Source organism: Cervus canadensis, chromosome 7 (assembly GCF_019320065.1).
Source record: "Cervus canadensis isolate Bull #8, Minnesota chromosome 7, ASM1932006v1, whole genome shotgun sequence".
Taxonomy (NCBI): domain Eukaryota; kingdom Metazoa; phylum Chordata; class Mammalia; order Artiodactyla; family Cervidae; genus Cervus; species Cervus canadensis.
In genome coordinates this window covers 32975017-32993410 of record NC_057392.1, presented here as the reverse complement: position 1 = coordinate 32993410, position 18394 = coordinate 32975017, and the positions used below count along the sequence as shown (strand labels likewise).

General features: G+C 39.7%; 1 protein-coding gene and 1 pseudogene across 1 annotated transcript in view; both read right to left on the bottom strand.

Annotated features, from left to right (window-relative positions):
• The window catches only part of KCNH8 (potassium voltage-gated channel subfamily H member 8), a 445720-nt gene that overhangs the window by 356205 nt on the left and 71121 nt on the right, over positions 1-18394 (bottom strand). The window lies entirely within an intron of this gene.
• LOC122445119 lies at positions 9552-16513 on the bottom strand (annotated as a pseudogene).

The window sequence follows — 18394 nt, the reverse complement described above, 5'->3', positions numbered from 1 at the left end:
ATGGGCATGAGTTTGAGTAAACTCCGGGAGTTGGTGATGGACAGGGAGGCCTGGTGTGCTCCGATTCATGGGGTCACAAAGAGTCGGACACGACTGAGTGACTGAAATGAACTGAACTGAACTGAGCATCCAACAATTTTTGACCCAATAATTCACAATATTTTGCTTTATACTGCAAATGCACAATAGGAATAAGAATAATGACATGTGAATCACTAACTGTGAATGCTCTTGAGAGTAAATACAAAGAATAAAGTATTCCCTTATGAGTAAAAACATAACATAGAGCTTTTCAAGCTGGTCAACTTTTGCCCTATTCCTTTCTCACTGCATTAACAAGAGGAGTAAATGACTAATTTTCTTAAACTGTGATTGAATTTAGAGAAATTAAGTTCTGTAGCATTTAGCATTTAACTCTCAACTTGTGAAATAAAAAGATAAACAGGCAAAGGCTATACATGCTAGAGTTTTATTAAATTCATCTGTAACTATTTTCTTATCTTAAAAAAATCTTAGTAGAATTGCCAGTTGATTTTAAATACATCAAATATACTGAACTACCTGTAAAAGAAAATAATTTTGAAATCCATATCAATTACATTTAAATATCATGCAAGACAACTTTCCCCCCTCTTTGGTATCCAGAATGAATTAAGGTGGTGATGAGTATTATATCTATTTTTTACATTTTTGGAGACAGTTATTCATAGCATTGTAGGCACAACTTGGCATATTTCAGAACATACAAATGATCATTTATAAATTAAATGAGTCAATTTACACATTGGACTTGTTTTGCCACTGGCATAATTCAGCTATTTGTGCATATTAGCATGAAAAGGAACAAAAAATACATTCCTGCAATGCCTATTTCTGAGAGTCTCAAAATACTTCATAGACATCAACAGATTAATTTATAGCACTATGAAGTAATTAAGGGAGAAGCATTAATAATCTCTATTTCCTTAGACATGATATTTGATATCATACTCCAGCCAACGATCATTGTAAGAGTCTAGGCACAAAGACCTGCTTCTATTAATATATTCTCAATAAAGGTTCTTTATTCAGTATAAAGCAATGTAATTTACTTGTTTATTCTTTCACTCATCTCACGAACATTGTTTTGAGCAGCCAGCCATCAAGTTTACAGAGAAGAATAATAGCACTGCCTCCACTGATGTCCTGCATTTTTCTCTCACACTGACCGCCGTGTCCAGGCACACTTCTCACTGCGTATCTGAGCATGCCTTGGTGCAGCCCTGTTACTAAGACAGCTTCCTTCCTGAAAAGTTCCTTTGGCAGATGCACTAGCATACTTCACGAGCTCATCTCTCGCCCCTGACCATTCCTTGTCTTTGATTGTTTCTCTCCTGACTTCTATTCCTCTATTTCTGTATGTTCTCAAAGGTTCAACTGTCAACTGCCTTGCTATGTGTCTCTACACCTCCAGCCTCACGTTAAGCTAACACTCAAATGCTCCCTTGAAGACCAACTTTTTCACGGAACTTCAGGTTTGTACATTCATTTGTCTGCCAGACCTATCAGCCTGGAGGTAATTCAGGCATCATGAATCCCCACCTCAAAAAACCAACCTCCTGGGCATATATCCAGAAAAAAAAAATTCCCAAAGATATATGCACCCCAATGTTTATAACATCACTATTTACAATAGCCAAGACATGGAAGCAATCTAAATGTCCACAGAGGAGTGGATAAAGATGTGGTATGATAACAATGGAATATTTCTCAACCATAAGAAGGAACAAAATTGTACCATTTGCAGCAACATGAATGGACCTAGAGTCATACAGAGTGAAGTATAAGTCAGAAAGAGAAAAACAAACAAGGTATATTAATGCAAATATGTGGAATCTAAAAAATTGGATGAACCTATTTGCAAAGCAGAAATAGAGAAACAGACATAGAGAACAAATGTATGGTCACCAAAAGGGGAAAGGGGAAGTGGATGAACTGGGACTGATATATATACACTACTATGCATAAAATAGGTAACTGATGAGAACTGACTATACAGCACAGGGAACTCGACTCAATGCTTCCTCCAGCCCAGCGTTTCTCATGATGTACCCTGCATATAAGTTAAATAAGCAGGGTGACAACATACAGCCTTAACGTACTCCTTTCCTGACTTGGAACCAGTCTGTTGTTCCATGTCCAGTTCTAACTGTTGCTTCTTGACCTGCATACAGATTTCTCAGGAGGTAGGTAAGGTGGTCTGATATTCCCATCTCTTTCAGAATGTTCCACAGTTTGTTGTGATCCACACAGTCAAAGGCTTTGGTGTAGTCAATAAAGGAAAAGTAAATGTTTTTCTGGAATTCTCTTGGTTTTTCAATGATCCAATGGGTGTTGGCAATTTGATTCCTTCTCTTACATGGTTAATTTTCATGCATTCTTAAAGATTCTCCCCAGAAGTCTTTCCTGACACTGTCACCCCCTTCCCAGCTCTCAGACCAAGGTCATATTAGATGCCCCTTCTCTGTCTTCCCAGGGCATGAGCATGGTTATTTTCAAATTATGACTATTATTATTATTACACCTTCTTTGTTCATGTTCAAGGATGCTGTTTTACCAGATTTCTCTGTACTCCTGTGCCCATGTCATAAGTAATCAATAAAAATTTGTTTAAGTGGGGATTTCCCTGGAGGTCCAGTGGTTAAGACTCTGTGCTTCCAACAGAAGGTACTTGGGTTCAATCCCTGACTGGGGAACTAAGATCTCATATGCATGGCCAATAAATAAATAAAACAATTGTGAGATACTTTAAAAATTTGTTTAAATGAAATAGAAGCGTTAAGTGCAGATTATATTTACCCAAGGATGAGCATTTTACTAGCATAAAGTGTAACTATTAAGATATTAAATATCTAAGTTCTCAGAAAATAACTCATCTCACTCCAATGTACTAGCATATAAGCAGAAATCTCCTAGCCAGACTAAAATATATCTACTCAATTTGAATCCCTGCATTAGACTGAAAGCACCTTAAGATCAGGGTCAGGTTTTTGTAATTCTTTGACAAGGAAATATGTCAAAAATATGCACCCATGAACTATTAGTTGAACATATGAATAACTGAGTGGTAGGTAGGGGGATGGGCAGATAGAAGAGTGGATGGATAGATTGAATACTATCTTCTCTTGATTTCTCTTTTGATCTCTTTGGGCCATCTACTTATTAATAGAGCTAGGAAACACTTACAGTACCTCATTACTTGCTTTGCTTGTATACATATTATATATTTGTCCTCCATTTTGACAAGCCTTAAGAAGACCAAGTGCAAAGAATCTGGAGCATTTCAATGAATATTTCATCATTTTTGACGGTCATTAAAGCAGCTCGCTTTCACTTATAATGCCTGAAGTGAAGACCTCCTCCAATTCCCATTGACGGTTATGTATGACTCTCCTGCCCAATACCAATTTGTCCTCTCAAGCAGTTAAAAATGTTTTTATTAAACATTTTTAAAATTTATTTTACCCAAATTATGAATTTTAAAAGGAAAGAAAACCTGACAATCACTTGTGTGATAATACGGGGTTATTTTTTTAATCCTCTTTAGAACCCTTTATTTGCGGAACAGGGTGCCATAGTTTAAAACTATCAGTTTACAATCTCAAGACAACTGGTACTTGACATCTTTGAAGGCATCTGTGCAGCCACCTCTCAAACTGTCCCATTTCAGAGAGAGGCCGTGGTCGCTGGTGGAATCCCGTGTCCAAGGCAAACGCTAAAGACAAAGAGGAGACACAGAAATACAGAGTAGCAGCCTCAAGTGGAATCAAGTTCCCGAACACCCTCTCCTCCCTGCTCTTATCTGGGCAATGTCCATATGCCCTTTAGACGTGAGCAAGAAGCCATATAATTTATCATGCAAATCACAGTATATTTAACAGTCAATGGGAGCAATAACAATAACTAAACTATTTAATTTTTAAAATATCTAATTAACTGTTGACAGCTATGTTTTAATATACTGGTGAGGCGGACTTCCCTGATGGTCCAGTGGATAAGAGTCTGCCTGCCAGTGCAGGGGATCAGGGTTCAATCCTTGGTCTGGGGGGTTTCCATACGCTGCGGAGCAACTAAGCCCATGCACCACAACTACTGAGATCCCACTCGAGGGCCCAAGAGCTGCAGCAACTGAAGCCGTGAGCCCGAGAGCCTGTGCTTTGCAGCAAGAGGGGCCACGGCCGTGAAAAGTCCGTCCACCGCAGCAAGGAGCAGCCCCTACTCACTGCACCTAGAGAAGGCCCACACATGGCCACAAAGACTCAGTGCAGCCAGGAATAAATAAACCAGCTATAAAGACAAATAAATAATACACTAGTGAAGTACTAAACAGCATTAAACATTCAGCAACTATTTTCAAAATAAAATTTTCTGAAAAATAAAAGCAGCACATTTCTTGTGTAGTACATAATACCAAAATACTCCATTTCCAGATTTTGACAGTTGTACTGATTTTATCAGAGACTATTTTTGATTCTAGAAAATATACACTGAAGTAGTCCGGAATTTTTTTTTTTTTAAGCCTTGTAAAGCTCTATAAAATCTTACCAAGAGAAATACGTTTAGAAACAACATAAGCAGAAAACCATTTATGCACATATTTAGGAACTTTAAACAGATTCTAATCCATAGTATTATTTGGAAAATGCACTTTTCTATATGGTCCTATTTTTTTTTTTTCTGTAAAATTACCTGCAGACACCTTCCAAGGTGAAGTTTATAAATAATACATAAAAATCATGGACATTTCAGTTGGCTCTTTTTTGTTACACCATAATTTTTTTATTGAAGTATATTTGATTTATAGTGCTATAATCTCTGCTGTATAGCAAAGTGACTGTTTTACATATATATATATTTATTTATATACATTCTTTTTTTTTAATATTCTTTTCCATTATGGTTTATCCCAAGAGATTGGATATAGCTCCATGCACTATACAGTAGGGCCTTGTTGTCTGCCCACTCTAAGTGTAGCATTAATAGTTTGTATCTACCAATCCCAAATTCCCAGTGCATCCCTCTCCCTTCCCCTGTCCCTGCTTAGCAACTACAAGTCTGATCTGTATGCCTGTGATTCTGTTTCCACTTTGCACATAGGCTCACTTGTGTCATATTTTAGGTATCACATCTAAGTGATGTCATGTGGTACCTGTCTTTCTCTTTCAGACTTACTTCACGCAGTATGATACTCTCTAGCTATATCCATGTTGCTGCAGATGGCATTAAATCATTCTTTCTCATGGCTGAGTAATATTCCATTGTATACATGCACCACATCTTTTTTATCCACTCATCTGTCTATTGACACTAGGGCTTCCTTTGTGGCTCAGCTGGTAAAGAATCCACCTGCAATGCGGGAGACCTGGGTTCGATCCCTGGGTTGGGAAGATCCCCTGGAGAAGAGAAAGGCTATCCACTCCAGTATTCTGGTCTGGAGAATTCCGTGGACTGTATAGGCCATGGGGTCGCAAAGAGTTGGACACAATGGAGCGACTTTCACTTTCATGGACATTTCGGTTGATTCCATGTTTTGGCCATTGTGAATAGGGCTGCTATGAGCCTACAGGTGCGTGTTTCTTTTTGAATTATACTTTTGTCCAGGTATATGCCCAGGAGTGGGATTGCTGGATCACATGGAAATTCTAGTCTTAGTTTTCTGAGAAACCTCCATATTGCTTTCCATACTGGCTGCACTAACTTATATTCCCACCAACAGTGTAGAAGTTTTTCCTTTTCTCCACATCCTCTCCAGCATTTGTTATTTAGACTTTCTATGGTGGCCATTCTGACCAGTGTGAGGTAATGTCCGGGTGTAGTTTTGATCTGCATTCATCTAATAATTAGGTACACCACTAAATTTTTAAGTGAAAAAATTATCACTGTAAGTGCTAACATACCTGGTAAAGTAAAAGCAAATCATGCTACATGAAGTATATTCTTGATTTTAATATTTTTAAATTGAAACATGTAAACATTCTTATAGCTATTGGGGGTTTATGCCTTCATTTATATAAAATATGTCTGTGCCAGACATTTTTATATAATACATCATTATAATACATATAATACATTATGATTCTTTTGAATGTATAGAAAAATTTAAGTACTTCAAAATACATAAATATATTCAATCAAGGAGGAGTGCCAAGGAAATAATTTCCCATAATTAAAGATATTTCAAAATGCAATTACGAAATTCCAAAGTTAATTCTTTTATACCAGTTGAACTCTGCCATTTGTTTAGTTTTTCCTTTTGTGAGGATCTAATTCAATATATTCCTGTTTGCAAGTATTATCTGCAATAATTAGTTTGTCACCTTTTCAAAACATGAATATTTTCACCACTCCATTCTTTTGATTACTTTGATTCTAGATTTCTAACTAATTTTGAAGCAAACAGAATTTGAAAAGGACTCTAGTACTTCAGCAAATTCGCATCTTCTGGTGGTCCTGTGGTTAGTGACACATATACAGTCTCCATTAATGGACTGGAAATATCAACAAACTCTTTGTACAAGTTACATATTTAAAAGAACTGCAAATCTGGTACCTAACATCTCATTAAACAATCATTTCATATTTTCTTCTGTTACTGATGGTAAAAGGGGCTTAATTCCAAAATAAAAAAGCTTTTCTGAGCCACGCAAACAGTTGTATGCATACATACACAAACCATCCAATAAATGACAAAAATACTATATACTACTCTCTAGGAATTTGATTACTCACCCTCTGTTTTCAGTACACATTTACCAAACCACAGACAAAACTTCCCCCATTTCCTGTGACCTGGCAGCTTTGTGAATCTGTCAGAGAAGGAGTTAGCTGTACCTAGTCTTGAGGTCAGAGAGCTTTCTGTTTTAGCAAGCACAATACATGCAGGCTTTGAAGAGAAGCTGAAGCTGGGAAGTATTAGGAATAGAGAGATAGGCTGGTCATTGTCTTTCACCTTTAACCAGAAGTTTCATTGTACCCGGTGCTTCATTGCATCTGGGCCTCACAAACTACAGACCAGATTATGGCAGAAGCTACAAGCAAAGCAAAAATCCATCAAACACAACCCAGCTCATCTTCATAAAATAAATAATAAAATCATGTCCTTAAAAACTCTGGATAGATGTTAAACTAGAACGAGTGACGGGACAACAGGCATAAGCCGGGACTGCCCTGGGCAGAAACTGGACATACGGTCGCCCTTCTCAGGAAGCCTGCCTGCACTTCCACCTCTGACTCAAGAAAGACATTTTTTCCTTCTTACCCAATTATCTTAACTTACTAATTTGGCACAGGAGATATGTTAATGAAATTGATATTGTCAGTTTTTATCTTTAAAATTACTGCTGCATCCATCCATCAAACCCTAAGGATTGACCTCCTAGTTCATTTTGTTTTAGAAAAGAAAGGAATTTTAATGAATTGTTTTCCCGGAAACATAAATTAACATCCAATGGCCTTGTGTAAAAGCAATCAATTTGTTATCCCAAGTAACAATCTAAGTGAAGCATTTAAAGGGAAAATAGAATGGAGCCTAGTGAGAAGAAACGTGTTTTGATGTGGGCGAGTTCAGACATCCTGGACTTATTCTGTCTTGTACTGAGAACTAAATAGATAGTATTAGGGGGCACAGCTCTTCAAGGCCCGAACAGATTAAATTAAGGTGTGTGGCCTAGGAGTGTTGACATAAAAATTGAGATTTGAATTGACTGAGATTGAATTGAACAGTGTCCACTAAGGACAAACTATGAGGAATTGTGCTAACTGTAGCCGTTGGTGGGATGCTATATTGAAGTGTGAAGTGAAATGTTAGACGCTGTCGTGCCCAACTCTTTGCGACCTCCATGGACTGTAGCCCACCAGGCTCCTCTGTCCATGAGATTTTTCCAGGCAAGGATACTGGAGTGGGTTGCCATTCCTTCTCCAGGGGATCTTCCCGACCCAGAGATCAAACCCAGTCTCCTGCACTGCAGGCAGATTCTTTACCAACCAAGCTACAAGTGTTGAAAACTTTACATTCAATTACCTTTACCTCCCTGTCACTTAGGTAACAATCATTTAACATTGCTAATTTTCTTATCTGCAAAACAAACATGCTAATATCCTCAGAGGAGAGAATTTAAGATTAAATAACACAATGGAACGTAATTGGCCCTTAAACAATATTTGTGGAATTTTAAATGTTGAAAACTAATTAGATGGAAACAAAGAACTGGAGAGGAATTAAATGCACTGTAATAAAAATATTGTTGGCAGCACCTGAGTGTGTAATATACATTTTTAGGAGAATAATTGCTAATTATATTATACTTTTGCTTACATTCTTGAAGCTATTCTAGACACCTATTGTCTGCATGTGTTAGTCATTCAGCTGTGTCCTACTGTTTGCCACCCCATGGACTGTAGCCCACCAGGCTTCTCTGTCCATGGAGTTCTCCAGGCAAGAATACTGGAGTGGGTTGCCATTCCCTTCTCCAGGGGATCTTTTGGACGTAGGGATCAAACCCTGGTCTCCTGCATCACAGGCAGATTCTTTACCGTTTGAGCTATAGGGAAGTCCTACTGAGTGTAACCTGAGGGTAAAAAAGTTGATTAAACAGCACAATTTTAGGGAAAGAATTTCAACAATGAAATTTCAATGTGCAAGTTAATGGTTTGGGAAAGTAACTTCTCAAAGTTGTTTGTTTATTGTTTGTTTTTGTTTTTAATTTAAAGGGCAAACTACTGTTTGTTTTTTGTTTTGTTTTTCTCCCAATTCCTGGTTTAATAAGGACTTGTGTATTGTGAGAGGAAAAAAAACATGTCCCAAACATGAGTCTGTTCACAAAAATAATGCACAGTATCAATTTTAGAAAACAAATCTTAAGTCCATTACACTGTTTATTTTTCTAGAGGGTGCATCTGAAAAAACACACTGTTCCATCTGTGGTGAGCAAGGCCACAGAGCACTATTACATGAGGTTGACACACACACCTCTAACTCAAAGCCACTCTGAGGTGCTAATCAACTAAGGAGATTATCTCTGTAGTTAGGGAGGCAACTACTGAGCTACTGTACAAACGGAAAGAACTGCACTCCCTGCATAATAGGAGGTTATCTGGGAGACAGTTGATAAAATCCATATATCCTTTTCACTGTTAAGTCATAAAGAGGTATCAAAATTCAAAGCAAAAATTACCGGTTAAGACTTAGTGTAACTACTAGGAGCACGAAAGGAAATGGAAATGGGGCCAGGTTCAGGGCAGTATGAATTGATGGACATGGGAGGACTAGTATGGGGAGAACAGTGAGCGTGTTCTGAAAGTGCTATGGGAGAGGCGTGTTCTGAAAGTGCTATGAAAGAGGATCTGGTGAAAATGTTGTTCTTAGACAAGCGCCTAGTAAAGAAAAACGGGACAAGGTTTCCAAACTCCACTATGTGCCTAAGAGTCGTTCTTGCCGCTAACGCTCTCTCCATGGTCCTTCTCCACTTTCCAGCCTCTTTCCATCATCCGTGGTCACCTCCAGTGGTCACCACTCAGTCGTCATCACCATCATCACCCAGTGGTCCCCCCTCCTCCGCAGAGTCATCTTCAGACTGCACCTTCACATGAGTCTCATCTCTCTTCTGCTGCTCTGCCCCCCTTCTGACGCTGCATCCTTCATCTCTACTCCCTGTCTGCTCCGTTCCTTTTCAGTTTTTTCTAGGCTTTCCAGCAGAGAATCCACTTTTTGTTTCATCTGGGTCAACTCCATCTTCCGGGTCTGACGGTCATCTGCTTTCCACTTTCCAGACTTAGAAGAAGATCCCCACTGGATGCTCTTAGAATCGAAGCGGCTTGTGCCCCTTCGTGAGGTGTTTCTTGATGCATGCTGGCGTTCTGAGGGCACTACAGCGGGAGGAACAGGAGGAGAAGGAATCTCTGCTAGATAACGGTACCGCCCGTCATTGTAAGCCCATGACAGTCACAGTCCAAGTCAGAAGAGGAGCTGCATCTCCGCTGCATGTTATTTCACACCGGCTTTTCCTGGGTTTGCTTCTGGCTCTGTAGCCAGGATAGAATCTAAAACCAGCTGTCGTTCTGCCATCCACTCCTGCCACAGCAGCGTGGACATGTCTCTCATTAACACACTCAATGAAGGCAAAGCCCTTATGAACAGAGAAGACCGGGTTTGCCATATTCTGAGAAGACTGCCTCCACATCAGATTCCTTGACCACAGAGTACTGAGAATCCCATGAATACACGAGAGCTCACGGAACAGCGTCTGCTGTCTTGTGGGTCAAACTGCTGGCTGTTGTCTTTGATGACAAGGTGCCTCACAAAGCTGGAAAATGTAGCTGAAGGTCAAGACAAATCTCACTGTAAAGCTGCCACGGTGCTCACCAAGTTGCAACATTATGTTAAAAAACGTCTTCAAAATCAGTTTTGGAATGGGAATGTGTGGGTTCTGGAAGGGTGGGGAAGGGAGGATAAATACCAAAGCTGAGTTCCAATGAGTAGGGATGGGGCTTGCCTTGCCACCCTCAAGCAAGTTCTACTAACTTACCTATTTCAAGTGACTTGTAACCAGGAGTGGGGAAGGAGGAGAGACTCGATTCTGAATCTCCTGCTCCCGGGTTCTACATGGAGAAGTCGACGGCTGCTAGAGGTCTTCAACACAGGCGGAACCGCTCAGTCACTGCCTCTTCACAAAACGCCAAACTACTGTTTCTAGAGAGTAACATTACGTGCATGCTGTGCTGTGCTTGGTCGCTTAGTCCTGTCTGACTCTCTGCCACCCATGAACCGTAGCCCGCCAGGCGCCTCTGTCCATGGGATCCTCCAGGCAAGAATACTGGAGTGGGTTGCATGCCCTGGGATTGAACCCAGGTCTCCCACATTGCAGGTGGATTCTTTACCAGCTGAGCCACCAGGGAAGCCCAAGAATACTGGAGTGGGTAGCCTGTCCCTTCTCCAGGGGATCTTCCCGACCCAGGAATTGAACCAGGGGCTCCTGCACTGCAGGCGGATTCTTTACCAGCTGAACCACCAGGGAAGCCCAACATTAGTACATACTGCAGGGTTAAATCAAACCTATAAAAATAACCAGTTGATAAAGATGAAGCTGAACTGATATTACTTTAAAAGCTTAAAAACCGTAAGCAAAACTGAAAAGGATCACTAACTAAGTATAACACTGATTCAGTTCAGTTCAGTTCAGTCACTCAGTCAGGTCCAACTCTTTGCGACCCCATGAACTGCAGCACACCAGGCCTCCCTGTCCATCACCAACTCCTGGAGTCCACACAAACCCATTTCCATTGTGTCGGTGATGCCATCCAACCATCTCATCCTCTGTCGTCCCCTTCTCCTCCTGCCCTCAATCTTTCCCAGCATCAGGGTCTTTTCCAATGAGTCAGCTCACCACATCAGATGGCCAAAGTATTGGAGTTTCAAACACTGATTATACCTCCCCATTTAATCATTCTTCCAGAAAGGAAACGAAGTGGGAAACTCAACTGTCTGTGTAATAAAAACTTGTAACTTTCCTTGGGTGTCATATTGTTTAGATTTTCAGTAAATTTTAAGACACGCAATTTTTTTCAGAATATAAGATTTTAGTAAAGTTTATTCATTAAATAGGTTATTATTAATTATTCCTAAATCATATTTAGAAATAAATATCTAAAAAAATTAAAACCTACAAGTTATTTGTGCTTAATATATGATCTGGATATAATTTTGAACCACATTTATCAAATTCTCAAGATGGTCTTTTCTGTCAAGCTGATCCTTGGGGCTTAATGTTATTTTCTTTTATTTATTTCACCCATTTTTTGGTTTAGTTTTTATTTTAATGTGGAAACTGATTTTATATTACTTTATTGAAGTATAGGTGATTTATAATGTGCTAATTTCTGCTGAAGAGCAAAGTGACTCAATTTTATACATATATACATTTTTAATATATATTCTTTTTTATTATCATTTATCACAGGAGATTAGATAGTTCCCTGTGCTATGCTATGATTCTGTCACTTACCCACCCTATATGTAAGAGTCTGTATCCAGTAACCCCAAATTCCCAGTCCATCCCTCTCCTCCTCCGATCCCCCCAGGCAACCACGAATGAGTCTGGGGAACTGATTTTATTTTTAATCATTTACTTGTATCTCTGAAAGAGGTTTCAAATTAGTTTCTGGGAAAATGTAAGGAATAATTTGATTAACCAGCTGTTAAAAAAATAAGAAGCCTTAGTAATGCATTGATATTATATTCCTCAGTTCCACAGTAAAAATATATATAAAGTATTCATATCACATGAGAGTTTTTGGTAAAATAGTTTTTTTAAGAGATCCTACTTTGAACTCCTTCATTATTAACTGTGGCACTAGATCATGAAATCAGCCCTGAATATTCACTGGAAAGACTGATATTGAAGTTGAAGCTCCAATACTATGGCCACCTGACGCAAATGGCCAATTCATTGGAAAAAACCTTGATGCTGAGAAAGACTGAAGGCAGAAGGAGAAGACAGTGACAGAGGATGAGATGGTTGGGTGGCATCACGGATTCAATGGCCATTAAGTTGGGCAAATTCCGGGAGATAGTGAGGGACAGGGAGGCCTGGCGTGCCGCAGTCCAGGAGGTCGCAAAGAGCTGGACGTGACTTGGCATCTGAACAACAACACTCCTGAAATTAGCTGAATAAAACCAAACTCATCGGAATAGACAGGACTACTCATTTTTTAAAACTTGATTGATATATTGATTGATTGGTTGATTTTGGCTGTGCTGGGCCTTTGTTGCTGCGCTGGCTCTTCTCCGGTTGCCGTGAGCAGCGGCTCCTCTCTAGCTGTGCTCCGGCTTCTCACGGCAGTGACTTCTCTCACCGTGAAGCGTGGCTGGCAGGCTCCCTAGTTGTGGCCCGTGGACTCAGCAGTAGCGGTCTCTGGGCGCTAGAGCCCAGGCCGATCGATACTTGTGGCGCGCGGGCTCAGCTGCTCTGCAGCACGTGGGATCCTCCCAGATCAGGGCTCGAACCTATTGGCAGTCAGTCACCAGGGAAGCCTGACTACTCACTTTTTAAATAGAAACAGTACTACTACATCACACAGTACTTTGCCTATCACCACCTCTGCTGTTTGTCAGTAAGACTCTCACTGACTTGCATATTTTGCTGAATACAGACTTTTTTATGAGGATAAGAGACAGTTCCTGAGAGTTAGAAACTATCGGTATTCATTATTGAGGGATTCAAATACATATATATATTTATGAACATAATTTTTAAATTTTATGTACATTTATAAATACATAATATATACACGTGAACTGTTTCCAGAAACTAATGACTTAAGCGCACTTCTGCATGAATCGTACGAATAACAATTTCTATCTAGCAGCTACAAGAACTTTTAACATTGCAAGCTGCGAATACATATTTACAAATTTGAGGGCATATTCTTTTGTCAGATGATTGAAAAGTTTGCCTCTTAGGATGCGGTATCCTTTGTTTCTCATCATGATTTATGCAATATTAGCGAATCGCTTCTATAATGAAGGTTTGTTTGTGTGCTGACATTTGTAGAACTTACTGTTCTAAAACCACCCTGTCAGATGAATAAAGAGAGGGTCGAATTTAGCTCGGTTCAACACATAACATGATTTATTTCAACCTGATTAGTGATGAACAACTATCAGACTTAATACATTAGTAGGACAACACAAGACAATGCATGCAAGAACACGCAGCACGGTAGAAGTTAAATATTTGAGAGAGGAATGAAAACAGCTTTCAAAATGTCAACTTTCCCTTCCCACAGCATTTCCCATTTTATAATTTTCTGCCATAATCATGAGGCCAATAATAGGCAACTGTTGGTCAGTCAGTGAGTCTTCATTACATGATCATCTGCCACCAGCCATTGCTTTGAGGTTCTGGTGACTTTGCAAATAGGGAAGAACAAATCTGATTCCATATTGGATCTATTTATTTAACTTTAACCTCTGTACGCAACTGCATTTGCTACAAGTTAAGAATGTTGCCTATAGCCTGAAATATACAGAATAGGCCATTATCAAGGGCTATTCTCAAAGATAAAAATAGCACATTTCCATTCATACAGAGATAAAAAGTTGCATAACAGAAAATAACAATTGTTTTGTTTGAGTTTTACAGGAACATTATGAACAGACCTACAAGGACAGCTCTAAGAACTTCTGTTTGCAAAAACTCCTGCCCTTTGAGTATACTGCTACTGCTAAGTCACTTCAGTTGTGTCTGACTCTGTGCGACCCCATCCCTGGGATTCTCCAGGCAAGAACACTGGAGTGGGTTGCCATTTCCTTTGAGTATAAGGGAAGCCTAAATTCTAACTCAGGCAAGATGGTTCTTCAGAATGCTACATTCTTGGTCTGCTGGCTTTCCAAATAAAGTCACTGTTCCTTGCCCCAACACATCCCTAGGTCCACCGGCCTGTCATGGGGGCGAGCAGTTACAGGCTTGATAACGACTTTGGGCTCTTCCAAGTAGTGGCCTTGCTGGGGACTCCTCTCATCCTATCTCTCTCTTCTATATTTTCTGAAACATGTCTCATTTCTGCAGAGCCCTCATTCTTAATGATACAGCTAATTTATCTTAAAAACAACTTGGGATTCTACATTCTGGGAGCTACCCTAGAAAAGCATGGTGTATTTCCCTGTTAAGAATACAATGAAGACACCACTGGTGAGTGGGGATTAGCACTAGTTGCTATTATTGTTCGGGTGCTCTGTGTTGTGGGGTCACTAGTATGCTGACTGTGTGCATACAATGCTTCTTTACTTCTGTAATATTAAAATAAAGCATAATGTAGAATCACAATGGTTTAAAAATCTTCCTGATGATTTATTATAGAGACTCAGCTCTCCACACGTTCTCTGTTGGCTACTGGAAAAGGTCTACACTATTTCTATGGGCATGGAGCCCTATCACTTCTCCAGCTTTATTTGTGCCATAGTCAAGACTTACCCTCTTGCAGTTCTGTAGACTACCACGTTGGTCTGGCCTCTACAGATGTGCCCTACTTGCTAGAACACTCCCACACCTTTACCTTCCAAGGCCTTCTATTTCGGGTTGACTCAAGAATCACCTCCTTGAAGAAACCAGTTCTGTCCCTGCCCTTGTTTCCCACTGTCTCCTGCGCTTATACATACCCTACTGAGACGGGCTGGGGCCCGGGCCCTTTGCTGCAGTGCTTGCACATGCACGAACATCTCTTGGAGCAGCAGAATACAAACAGACCGTAAGGGACTAAAAATAACTGCGTACATGTGCAGCTGGGACACATTATGGACAAGATACAAAAGCACTGAAAAACTTACTGGACACTTCTGCGGTGCGGGAGGAAAAACGAGCAGGGTACTGTGCCTGCCTCCCACACTCAGCACCATCTAAGGGGTAGGCAGATCACCTCAGGCTGCGCCCCCCTCAGCCTGACCCCCAGAAACACCCCTACACTCAGCCCTTGTAAGGAACTAGCTCGCCTCCCCCTTGGGAAGCAAGAAACAGAACCCTTACTGCAGCAAGGCCCAATAAAGCCTTGCCTGAATTTCTTATCTGGCCTCTTAAAACTTTCTGATGATTGGTGGGGTGGGGAGGGAGGTGGAAGGGGGGATCGGGATGGGGAATACATGTAAATCCATGGCTGATTCATGTCAATGTATGGCAAAAACCACTACAACATTGTAAAGTAATTAGCCTCCAACCAATACAAAAAAAAAAAAAACTTTCTGATGATTGGGAAAGGCCAAGAACCCTGGTCAGCAAAACTTTATACAGTGTGGAAATAAGACTTCATGTTCATGTACTTACTAATTTTCCTATACGGATGCTAAGTGCCTTACAGACTGGAAGGGTTACTTGTTTGCTCTGAATCTCTATGATTGATCTCTATGTCTGGAACATGGTGAATACTGAAAAAACATTTATTAATTAGAAATTAATAAAAAGCTATCACCTGTTTGGAATTACTGAATTAATGGCTGATTCAATAACTTTTCTAATACCTTGCTGCATGGTGTCTAAACACTGTCTTTGACACATAAAACCCCATAAAAACCTCTGACAGCTTCCCCTACACCAAGCATCAAATTTGTGACAAGCACTATAAAACAGTTTCTGAAAAACATTTTCTCTGTCCTCAAATAACTGTAAATTCCACCCGGGAAATAGGTCAAGAATGAGTAAAACAGTAATAATGTCAATAATTACCTTAGAGTTTTATACAACACTTGTTTTGGACCAGAAGTATTCATTTAAGTGCTCAACATATACTAGTGCAGGTAATCATCACAATAATCTAGTTAGGAAATCTCATTATCCTCTTAGAAGTAAAGAAGCCAAACCGCTGAGAAGTTATATGGCTTTCCTGAGGTTGCAGAAGGAGGAAGCGGCAGAGCCGAAATGTGGAATCTGGCAGCCTCACTCTAAAGCCTATATTCTTACTTACTGCCCCATACTGCCTCTAAAATCATGATGCGTAAATGCCTACATGCCCCCAAACAACCGCAAGACTGACTGTCAAATGGCTGGATGGACACATGCTCTTAATGTAACTTTAGAGGTGAGGACCATGACTCCATGACAGACAGATTCAGGAAAACTTCACAGGAGACGTGAACTTTGATCGGAAGTGACTTTTTAGGGTTTACTGGATTTCGGGGAAGGTCTCACAACAGAGGAAACAAAGATGAGTAAATACAAGGCATGTTGCCTGTAAGATAATATTGGAGGATACGTGAGCAAGATGATGCTGTTAGTCGCTAAATTGTGTCTGACTCTGCAACTCCATAGACTGCAGCACGGCCAGGCTCTCCTGTGCTTCACTGTCTCTCAGAATTTGCTCAGATTCAAGTCTACTGAGGCAGTGGTACTATCTAACTACCTCATCATCCTATGTGGTCCCCTTCTCCTTTTGCCTTCAGTGTTTCCAATTATCAGGGTTTTTCCCAATGTATCAGTTCTTAGAATGGGGAGGATTAAATTCCAAAATCCATAGCTCAAAACATTCTAACTGACCCCAGAAGCCATTGAGAGAAATGGCCAAAGAGAAAGGAATAAAGCAGCGCTTCAGAGTAATAATTGTCAGTAGTTTGTAAAGCAAAATAAAGGATAAAGACACTGGAAGCAGGAAGCTCATGAAAACACTAAATTTACAGGGGCAGAAGTGATAGGATGCTTGTTTTACTTCTCCCTTCCTTCTTGTAAAAAGAATGTTGAATTTGAAGTTGGAAAATCTGGTCTTAAATTTTACCCCTGCCATTCATTACCACTAGGGGCCAAAAGTGTAATATTTCCTAGTTCATAAATTGAGATTGTTAAAGGATCACTATTTTACAAGATAAAATCTGTCATGTGAATTTACAGTATGCAGGTGTCCAAGACAATATTTAATTTATTAATTGATGAGACAAACAGTCAGATGTTAAAACTAGCTCAAAGAACCATAAACAAAAGCAGCAAAAAATGCTAAAATAAACTTATAAATAGAACAAAAACCTGGATTCTTCGATAGTGGGCAAAGGAAGCCAATTTTAGCTCACCAGGGAATAATGTATTTGTACATCTATAGACAAGAATCATTTGCATTTCTATTAGTTATCTACAATTTACAGAGTTGTAGATTAAAGATGGCTCAAAGTTGTAATTAGTTATAATTAAATTAGTAATTAGTTGTAATTAAAGATGGCTCAAAGACCATTATCTGAAAATAATCAGATAACCAGGAGGGATGTATTACTTAAGTTTTCTTAGTTCTCTACTGAAGAAATTCAGTAAATTTTTTTTTTTTTTTTCATTTCAAAGTCTTCCACTGTGTCCATCTGATGACACTGGTATGAGCATTAACTGAGAATATTGGTGATAACTGGACCAGAACAGGAATCCAAAATTCCTAACACATGGAATTAGGTAGTCCTTTCCCTCTCCTCGCGACTTAAATAGTACCTAATCATCTTCTCAATATACATGTGAGCTGGAAAATTCATAAAAGAAGTAGAGCTGGTATTCATGAGGTTTAGGTATTTGCAAGCATACCACTTCTGCGGGAAGAGGAAGATGACAGCAAAATGAAGGGCTGACTTGGGGTCTCCTAGGGAGAATCTGGCACAAGAAAAGAAAAGTCAGCATGGTCCAATAAGCCAAATCTGCAACGGTGTCTTTTGCTTTGAGTCAGAGTGCATTGTTGCAAAAATAATAATAAACTAGCTTGAGCTAAATGTTTTTTTAAAGCAAATGAACATTCTCTAACTTTCTATCTTTCTAACATTTGCTAGAAAGATATCAGGTGTGGTGGAATCTGCAAGAAGGCAAGGGAAAGATGCAAACTGAAAGAAGAGGACTCAGGGAATATCAGA